Here is a 10,935-nt window from a genome sequence, read left to right as displayed (position 1 = left end):
GCAACCAAAATAAGGAAGAAAGCCTACCAGAAGAAGCGAGGAAGATTGAATTTTATTGAGCAAAAGGTAATTGTCTGATCTCACAAACTGTCAAGTAAGTGAACAGGACCACATAAAAAGTTTTTTAGTATTTTCAGTGGGCTGTACTGAGCATGCCGGATTCTGAACCCAAATGTGCTGGAGGTGGAGACTATCTGAATGTACAAATAAAGGGGGCTGCATGATGTCTCTAATGTAAAGCCAATCAAGTAAGCAAGACGCCGACAGCAGGAGATGACAGCACAAGGAAGCCAATTATATCATTCCACTCATGTAGTTTCTTTATTAATGAAAAGTTAGGACAAGTGATGAAAATATTATGACTCAAATACTATGTTTATATAATAAATTATCTTCATGATTTTCAGCAGTGTGTTTAATTTTATTGATGTGTGTTGTAATCTGATTTCACCGATAGGTGGTCCTATGTTTTCAATACGGACTGTATATTTTATGACAGGTGTGCGGTCACAAGAAGGAGCTGTGAAATGAGAGTAAATCATGCAGTAACGTGAAAGGCATGAGCTGAGAAAGAGGAATAGGCCAAATATATCATATAGTCCTAATAAAATTGTTTTTCTCACTACGTGAGTAAAGATGTGTGTTTCGTGTAATATGCAGTTATCATTGGCAGTAATAGAGAGATAGTAGGAAGGATAGTATAGTCATATAATGGTATTTGAGATGTAATTAGAATTGTAAATGATATATGTGTGTAGTTGAAACTAACACCACATAAGCCCTGTGAGAATGAATTCCATGATGTTGTGTGAAGGAGTGTCATTACTTCGTATGAAGAAAGATTGCTTACTGCTTAATTTGCTATCGTTTCATTCTCTTTTCTTCTTGTTTAACTTATAAAGCATAATTAATGTTTAATTTGAAAGATATTACTCAACCCATGCTGTAAAGCTCAGTGTTTGGGGCAAGAAATGTATGTATTTCACTAATTAATAGTAGGTTTAATCTTAGGTTAGGATGAAAGGCCCCATACTGTAAAGCTTTTATTGGGGAAAATAATGAAGTTTGTGTTTTATTATTTGAATGTCATGTCATTTGTGAATTTTCTGTGTGTATTGTTGACAGTGAGAAATGCACACTGCCATGATCACTGCCGTTCACACAGGAACTGTAGGTGAGGCTAATTAGCAACGGAGTAACGTGGGATGTTATTGGCCCATTCACTGTGCCAGCCTGGTGTCCTGCCAGAGGCCAATTTAGAGGGAGCTTTCTGGTCCCCATCCTCCTCTGACGTCATGGCATCTGCTATTTGGACCCAGCTGCAGCTAGGCAAATCCCACAATGTGTACAAGGAAGCTAGACAGTGCCCCACGCACTGACCCACTGAAGGCACTGAGAGTAGCTGTGGTACGTTGTGGGCAGTGCATATGCATGACCTGCCCACTGCGAGCAGTTGTTAGACATTGCAGGCAGAGCATACACACAAGATCCACCTCCCACCGCTGTCAGAAGGCGTGCATGACTCTGTACCACTGGGTCGTGTGCTGCGGTGTTGTCAGAGACGAAATCAGTGGGAGAATATGAATATTGGTATGTCTAGAGGGTGTGCCATCCGAAGTAGTTGTCTTTACCCGACGCCATGATTATACCACATTACGACAAGAGGCGTGGCTCACCCACGCAGTCCTGTCAAGAGGCATGTATGGCTCACAACCAGTGAGTGTCGTGCTGTCAAGGATGCAGTCGATGGATGAATATGAAGAGCGGTGAAGCTGTGGGATGTTCCATCCACAGTGTTTGTCAGTATCACACTAGATGATAAAGCCAAGCCACAACGAGATGTCAGTGGGGTGAGTCAATGTGCTGACATCAATCCAACTTACTGTTTCAGAGTGACACTTAGCTTGCTGTCACAAGAGATGAAGAAGATGTCTGCTGCATTCCAGAGGGGTGCAACAGAGAATTAGTGCGTACCACTATTACGCACATGCTAGTTACGAGGTGGGAACATCCTGTACCTGATGTTGCAGCCGAGTCACTGGTACCCATTCGCACCACAAGTCCAGAAGTACAGTGAGTGTACAATATATAGGGGTCCTTGTGAGCCACGTCAAGGTTCTTCGGAGGCAGTATGGTCTTCAGTCACTGATAACTGCAACATCCTGCCCTCCCATTACCTTAGTATCCTTCATAAAGGTCCTCCAACATGTCACATTGCTTTCAGTGTTTGCGCATGTGACAAGTGTAGTGCAAAGTGCTTCAATATGAAAGAAAGTCTGTGTGTGTTTCTCTTCTAGCACTACTGATAGCGCATTGTCTGTGATTGTTTTCACTACAATTTTGTTTACATGTTTGTTCTATTGGTTGGATTTTAACAAACATTAAATTATTTTGAGTTTTCTTGGGTCCTTGAGATGGCTGGTTTAATTAAATACGTTTTCTAAATAATGTATTGCTATGAGACTTTGACATTAATCATTCACAGGCGTGATAAAGACATATGTATCTTTGTGTGCGACTTTTACTCCAGATTATGTCGTATTTTATACATTAGTGTCTTTTCTCTATTGTTTTGTCTTGTAATTTTGTATATATTGTTTGTCTCGACTTATTATTAAGTGGCACTTTTTTTTCAATTCATTGATTTGTGTTTTGCTTTAATTTTGTCTTGCATTCTGGACATAATGAAACCCATCAGGGTAGCATCCATCAAATGATATTAAAATCTTCCAACTGTGACCATAAATTTACTGGACTGTAAGAGTTCTGTATTGAACAGTTCACTGAGCACCCCAGTTCAATAAAGAGTACAGATGAAAGATCTTAATTTATTGTAAACTTTTTTTATGAAATGACTGGTGCAGATTTTTGTTTTCTGATCACATATTTCTCCTTTTTCTTTGCATTTTTCTTTTAGTTTTTCTTGTATATCTTAGTTAAAAAACGTTTGTAAGTGTCCTTCCATTGCAAGGTCATTCCTTCTCATTTTTTGTATGAAAAAGGTAAGTTGATGAAATGTCTCTATTTGAGCCATTCCATCGGTTTCCCTGAGGTGACTTCAGCTGACTCATAGTCAATACATCTCTAATCGTCGGTCCATCTGTGCTTTAAAATGGGGCAGCAGGATGCTTGATTAGACAACTTGGAAAAGTTGTGATTTTTCAGTTTATATTTTATGTTTCTCGCACCTATATGTCTATTAACTTCATATGTACTTTTATCAGCAAGTTTATTATGTGTCTATGGTATACCTCTGTGTCCCATGCTATATTTATGTGGTCCTTTTTCCACTTCTTATATTATGTGCTAGAGAAACTGTGTGATGTTTTCATATACTTTGGTTTATAAGCACAGACTCGTTGAATGGTAGGGCAGTTTAACCAGTTTTTTTTATAGATTTTAAGTAGGGTTCTGCTGGGTGAAAGAGACATTACTGGACAACTATTGTATGGTTGATAGAGGTAGCTGGAGCGTATTTTCTCTAGCCATTTCCGCTACTACCTGTGGACCTCGGTCAGATAGCGTGGAGCGGCATGCACTGTACTGTTCGCCGCTACTTACGACGTATTCTGGGAAACGCCAAAGCCCATTTCGTGCACAAAGTTCCCTGTCCCCGCACCTGTTTCTACTGTGCGTGGCTTTCTCCCAGAGTTCAGTGCTGCAAAATACCCCTGATTCAAACTAGTGTTCCGCGTTTTAGTGCTGAGATAATGGAGGACACGAAGATCACCAAAGGAAAGCTTTTACTGATTTACAACGGGCATCAGTATATAGCTGACTGTACAAACAAACAAGAAGTCACTTACTGGCGTTGTGTAAACTTTAGTAAATGCAAAGGATGACCATCCACAAAAATAACAGTTTTAGGGGAAGATAGCCATATCCGTATTCCAGATGAAGCAGCAAATGAAGTGTGAAAGCATTTTGCCAGTGCAAAGAAGAGGGAAAAAGAAACAGAAGCTACAGTTCCATCAGTTTACGTTGAAGAAATAGGGCAGCTCTTCAATCGAAGTTACGACTTAGTAACATCGTTGCCATCACACAGACGTTCGAAACAACCGTTACATGGCATTAGGCGTAAATATATGGGAACTACACATGATCCCACCGATTCTGGAGAAATATCCTTCCAAGGAAATAATTTACTGATGAATGATGGTGGCAATTTTTTACTTGCTATGATAACAAGGAACCGAATGGCAGAATAGTGGCGTTTTCCAGTGAAAAGGGAAACGGGTGTTTATCAAACTGCGAATCATTCTTTGTGGATGGAACGTTTGAGAATCCGAGCGAGCAATTTGGGGTTGTTTTACTCCACGCCGACCTTGATAGTTCTTGGGAGGAAACAGATGCCATTCCAGCTATTTATGCTTTGCTGCCAAATAAAAAGCTAGAAATATGTGAACATTTTTTAAAGATATTAAAACTAACGTGTCTGGAAGAAATCTTGCATCTCTTGTGAGGACTTAGGAATTGCCATCGTCGTCTAAACAGCTAACAGCTTGTTTCCTGGAACAGATATTACTGGTTGCAATTATCATTTTAGTCAATGTTTGTGGAAATAAGTGCAGTGTTGCTGCCTCGTTCGATCCTATAAGGAAAACGAGGAAATACGCAGCCACATTAGAATGTGTTCTGCTCTAGCATATCTTGCCTTGGAAATGCTGGGCGACGATTGGCTGTGTATTCAGGAGAGCAAGCCTGAAAACCAATAGCTTCACGACTTTTATGACCATTTTGTGGATCAGTGGCTCGTTAACAAACATATGCCAAGAGAGATGTGGAACAGTAGTGGAACATGCCACCGCACTAATAACGTCTCAGAAGGATGGAACCGAAGAATAAATACATTGATATAAAAAATTCTTCCGAACGTTTACTCATTAGTGAAAAATTTTAGAGACGCAGAGTACCACGGCCACCAGTTTGACCGAACAATTTTGAACTTCGATGGGAAAGAAGAAAAAAGTCAGCAATGAAGAATGACGAAACGATTGCAAAGACTTTAAGGAAACTCCAAACTTATGGAAACTTAAAGTCATTTGTGACTTGTGTGGCCTGCGCACAGAAGTTACAATGCGAAGTAAACGTCAGAATCATTGAAAATTTTGTAAATACTGAAAAATTGTTTAATGTAATTATTGGCAATCTTGTAAAAATTGTAAATAAATTTAACGGAGGATGAAAAGAGACTACCTACTGGCGGCGTTCCCTAGAAACGACACGAAATCGGCTAAATGTCTCTTAAATTTGTAAAATATTCCCTAATGAAGACTGACAAGACTATCTCAAAGGCCAAGCATTTTCTAGGGAATAAACTCAGCATTCGCCTTGAGAGGTTCTTAGAATCAAAATCTGTAGGGGTAGACATCGAATACAAAACATCTGCAGCGGAAACGAAGACAAATTACGTACTCCATACTCTCTCCCTCCGTTAGAAGATGAGCAAACCAGCATGAAAGTGGTAAAGACAAAATAAATTGTCATAAAAAAGGCTGTTCGAAGTTTTGCAACCTTTACACATTTCTTAAAACTAATTTGTAGTAACACATGTCGTAGACTGCAGCAGACCTGTTGAGGGTGGGTCTAGGCGACTAAGAGTATTCACGCTCACTCGCCGCCTGGGTTGTGAGCGCTCTACAAAGAGACGGTCAAACGTCGTTACGTAGCGCAGCACGGCCGACTGGTAGCGCAGAAGTGGAAACAGGAGGAATGAGCATAATTAGGTTCGGCGTAGCCTTAGATACAAACATACGGTATGTACACTGCAGTGCTTAAGGGGAGACTCCACTCAAAAATGTAACTTTTCTTCCACTCTGCCGAGAGCAATCAAATTTGGAAACCAAGTATAGTAATGTCCATGTTTTGAAGACCATAACTTCATTAGTTTTCGAGTTTTGAATTATTAATATGAGTTTGACGGTAATCTTGAAAAACAATCTTTTGGTTCTCACATCACAATTTTCACATGCCAGGTTTTATAGGGCGTTCACAAGACACTGGAGAGTAGCTGCTTTTAAAGGAATGAAAAGTAGCGTGATGATTGGGTTATGAAGTTCAAAGCAGTCAGATATGTCAACATCAAAGTATCAGTGCTGGATGCCTAAGCTATATGTTTATTGTATTCGATGGTGCCTGGATACGCTTAGAGTTCTGTTAATGTGCTTCAAAACTTTGAACACAAAGAAAAAATTCAGTTTGCAACAACATTACAATAGATTCCACACAAAAGATTACGGACAGTTGGAAGGCGAACAGCGCGAATGACTGAAAGAAGTATTCACCATATGCGAGCAGAGAAAAAAACGTCTCGATAATTTTCAAAACAGTTTCACTATGAAAATACATTTTTGCTTTCAGGAATGATTCCGCACTTGGATAAAGTTACTATACCACTTTCCAGCTTGCAAAGGGTTACGCAGTTTTACTGATTTTCGGGTTATGTTGAGAGTGTCGAAACTCGGCTACAGCTATAGGATATACACCTACGGTGTGACGTTTACGTGATTAGTTTAACAGTAAAATTAGTATCGTAAGCTTCTATTTCCTCAATGTAAATTTTCACGACTTTAAAAGTCTGCGCAACGGCCTTGCCGCAGTGGATACACCGGTTCCCGTGAGATCACCGAAGTTAAGCGCTGTCGGGCGTGGCCGGCACTTGGATGGGTGACCATCCAGCCACCATGTGCTGTTGCCATTTTTCGTGGTGCACTCAGCCTCGTGATGCCAATTGAGGAGCTATTCGACCGAATAGTAGCGGCTCCGGTCAAAGAAAACCATCATAACGACCGGGAGAGCGGTGTGCTGACCACACGCCCCTCCTATCTGCATCCTCCACTAAGGATGACACGGCGGTCGGATGGTCCCGATGGGCCAGTTGTGGCCTGAAGACGGAGTGCTTTTTATTTTATTTTTTTTTTTTTTACAAGTCTGCAGCTACGATTATGTCGATGTTTAGACTTACACGTACATGCTGCTTTGTACACAATGAAGAGAACGAAGTCCACCCGCGGAAGCTCACCGGCAGACTTACAGGCTTGTCTTCGAGATAGCATTACTCAAAAAGTGGTACCAGACATTAATACTTTAGTGAAAAGCAGAGTCAATAATATTCATTGACGTTCCTTGTTTTTGTATTTAACGTTGAAATAAAATGGTAACGCAGTGTATAAATTTTTCAGTTTAAATTTCGTCCTAAAACGGTAGTCATCATAAGGCTACAACAGTCGTAAGCTATACCATGTTTCTTACTTAGCCGCCCCCCGTTCTTTGCATCATCAAAATATTAAAAGAGATGTTGAATTTCATTGTCAGTTCTCATTAACACAACAGTCTTAAAAATAAATTTGCCACAAAACGCGTCAATGAGCCACCCTGAAACGGTACATGATCACCCGCTGCTATGGTGAAAGCGCGCCCCAGCAACTGTGCTGACCTGGCAGACTTCTTACCGTGCGAGTGTTCCTGCCTGCAGCCCCCTCTGGGGTTTCGCTAAGTGAGAGTGTCGTTGGAGGTAATCCCTAGCAATGCAAGTCAGGAAGCTGGAATGTGTAAGACTTAGTTTAGTTCCAGGTTCTAATGCGTTTCTTTCAGGTGTAACTATTTGGAACATTCCGTAGAATTGATTTCGGTTAGGAATGCTATCACGTTTATTAATATTCCGTTTCTTTAACTCGAGTCTTCGTGCTACGGCAACTTAGAGATGGGAGAGTGCCGTAATCAAACCGTATCTCAGTTCAGCTACTGTGTGTCTCATATGTGTGAAAGTTTTGTGTGTTTTTAATGTTCTTGTGCTGCAATTTCTTTGTCTGTTGCTCGATTGTATTCCATTTCGCGAGGTTCGTGTTACTGGTAGCGTGCTTCTCATGTGGTGTACTGAGACTTCAGCTCTTACTTTTAATAATTTTCCGTGTGAGTGTAATTTTAACACGAATGTATTTCGCGAGTTCTGTGTTTTACGTTGTTCGTAATCTGAGTCAGACCAACGGCGCTCTGGACAGGGGATTAGCTCTCAGTCCAACATAATCGTTTATTTATGTTCGGTTTTCAAACTAAATTTCATATTATGTGCCAGATTTCTTTTTTCCCAAATATTTCCATATTTTTCGTATTTCCGAAGTTGAGAATTTCTACGCAAGTCACTGACCACGCAGTTGACCGGTAAAACTAGTTACTCTGTGGCCCAATTCGCCGGCCAGAGTGGCTGAGCGGTTAAAGGCGCTACAGTCTGGAACCGCACGACCGCTACGGTCGCAGGTTCGAATCCTGCCTCGGGCATGGATGTGTGTGATGTCCTTAGGTTAGTTAGGTTTAAGTAGTTCTAAGTTCTAGGGGACTTATGACCACAGCAGTTGAGTCCCATAGTGCTCAGAGCCATTTGAACCATTTTTGGCCCAATGCGTGAAAGTTTGGTGTACGAAATTACCCTTATAGGTTCTATTCTTCCTTCTGTATGAATTGTTAGTGAGAATGAGCGTGCGCGTGTGCTTTGACGAATCCTTCGTTTTACTGATCTTGTATTCTGCCCATGTATTGAGGTGCGATGTATGACGTGCATAATATGTTGTGTAATGAATACCGAGCACCAGCATACCCTTGCGATTATGATGTTCATTTCATATCATCTATGTAACTTAATCAGTAAATACATGTTCCATGGTTCCTTAATTGTGGTCCTGAAGCTATTTCGTGCAGTACACTCAATGATCCAGTCTGGCTTTTTGAAAGCCATCTGCTTATCAGCATCCTCAATAACTATTTTATTTTCAATATCTTATTTTATGCCTTTAAGACGAGAATCTTTATTTTGAATTAGATCAACTGTTAATCAAATAGATAACTTTGCAACAGTTTCACTCAATTTTAATTGAATTAATTTTTCATTTACTTCTAAATTAATTGACACTTACTCAGAGTAAATAAGCACGCTCTCATCTTAAACAGTGAGTAGAATGTGTTAACTGAAATCAGAGTAGGAATCACTCACTTTCACTACAACATCAGTTATTCGTAGTTACGATCAGGCCATCCGTACATATAACTGGTAACTGCGTGCAACGATCTGCAGGAGGTGAAATGGAGTGATTACGTAGAATTTAGGTTATCGCTAGGACACTGAGGAAAAGGAGTCACTCTACACAGCACTCGTGCAGCCCATCATAGAATATTGCACGTGTGTATGGGATGCATACGAAATAACACCAACAGAGATACTGAAACTGTATGAAGAAGCGTTTGTTGACGCCAGAAAAGTGTCTCGGAAAGGGCGAGACATCCGAACTGATCGACCCTTGAAGGCAAGCGGCGGCTGTTCTGTGAAAGCCTACTTACAAAGTTTCGGTCACCACCTTTAGGGGTGCAAGTAGAAATATTGCTTCTGCAGAGGCTGCGAAAACAAGATTTGAATAATTACGTCGTGCACAGAGGCGTTTAAGCAACCATTTTCCCGCCTTCCATACCCGATTGAAACTGGAAGAAACCTTAACACACTGTACAACGGGAAGTACGCTCTGGCCTGGATTTCTCAACAGTTTGCAGAGTATGGATGTAGAAGCTGATATGAAGACGGACGCACCACGGAGGAGCTATGCAAAATATTGGAAATTTGTGGTTAGGTCTTATGGGATCAAACTGCTGAGGTTATCCGTCCCTAAGCTTACACACTATTTAATCTAACTTAAACTAACTTAAACTAAGGACGACACACACCGAACCTCCGACAGGGGCAGCCGTGTTATGCAAATTGCTCACAAACTGATATTCATATAGATATCGACAGAAAAGGCAAAACTATAAACTTCGGCGGCTGACGGACGAACGAACAGCGTGAGAATTATTGAACTACATGAAAAGAATGTAAATTAGTTACAAACTACGGCGTGTACACACTTTATTCAACATGTAAACGTCACTAGGGATATTCGAATTTAGGTTATCACATGTTCGATATGCCTGCCATCATTGGCGATGATGTGGCGCAAACGAACAGCGAAATTTTGCATGACTCGCTGAAGTATCAGAACATGATGCTGTCGATGACTTTCTGAATAGTTTTTTTCAGCTCAGCAGTGGTTTGGGGTCATTGCTGTACATCTTGTCTTCAATATAGCCCCACGAAAAGAGTTTGCGTATGTTCTGATCCAGAGAACATGGCGGCCAATCGAGGCCCATGCTAGTGGCCTCTGTGTCCACAGACCCAGAATGCGGCCCCCAAAGTGCTCCTCCAGGACATAAAACACTCTCCTGCTTCGATGGGGCTGAGCTCCGTCTTGCATGAACCACGTCTTGTCGAAAACAGGGTCACTCTGGATGTTGGGGATGAAATCATCTTCCAAAACCTTGAAGTACCGTTCGGAAGTCACCGTGCCATCGAGGAATTTCGCACCTTCTGTGACCAGACACTGCACACCACAAAGTCACCCGTTTCTCGATGGCGAAATGTGGATTCTCAGTCCATTACCTGCGCCAATTTTGCTTATTGACGAACCCACCCAAATGAAGGTGAGCTTCGTCGCTAAGCCAAACCACACAGCGCATACTACTTCCTGTCACGACCCGCGGCCAACCGTGCAGTTTGAACGTTCTAACGCAAACCGTTAGAAGTTATGACCATCTCATTTCATATAGTTCAATAATTGTCGCCCGCTTTGACGCTGCAACACAGTTTCACTGCACAGCTAGCAAGGATAGTAAACAGGGGATATGTCCATACCACAACATAAAGTATTTTCGAATTTCATTCTGTGCACTCATTTGGACAATAACTACATCTCACAGACAGATGAATGAACAATATGTGCAGATGTCAGCATTTGAGAGAGGATGCGTAGTTTGGCTCAAAGAAGCCGGTTGGAGTAATCGGCGAATCACTCGACATTTGAATAGGAGCGACGCTACTATTCTGCGATGTTGGTAGGAATGGGTGAGTCATGGCGG

The 10,935-nt window shown here is 41.3% G+C and overlaps 1 pseudogene; it reads left to right on the top strand.

The window, feature by feature from the left end:
- Positions 1–6,580: 6,580 nt before the first annotated feature.
- On the top strand, positions 6,581–6,697 carry LOC126483039 (5S ribosomal RNA; annotated as a pseudogene).
- The last annotated feature ends 4,238 nt before the right edge of the window (positions 6,698–10,935 follow it).

The sequence above is a fragment of the Schistocerca serialis genome, chromosome 5, assembly GCF_023864345.2.
Source record: "Schistocerca serialis cubense isolate TAMUIC-IGC-003099 chromosome 5, iqSchSeri2.2, whole genome shotgun sequence".
NCBI classification, from domain to species: domain Eukaryota; kingdom Metazoa; phylum Arthropoda; class Insecta; order Orthoptera; family Acrididae; genus Schistocerca; species Schistocerca serialis.
Note: the sequence above shows the minus strand (reverse complement) of the source record. Positions and strands in the feature narration are given on the sequence as shown.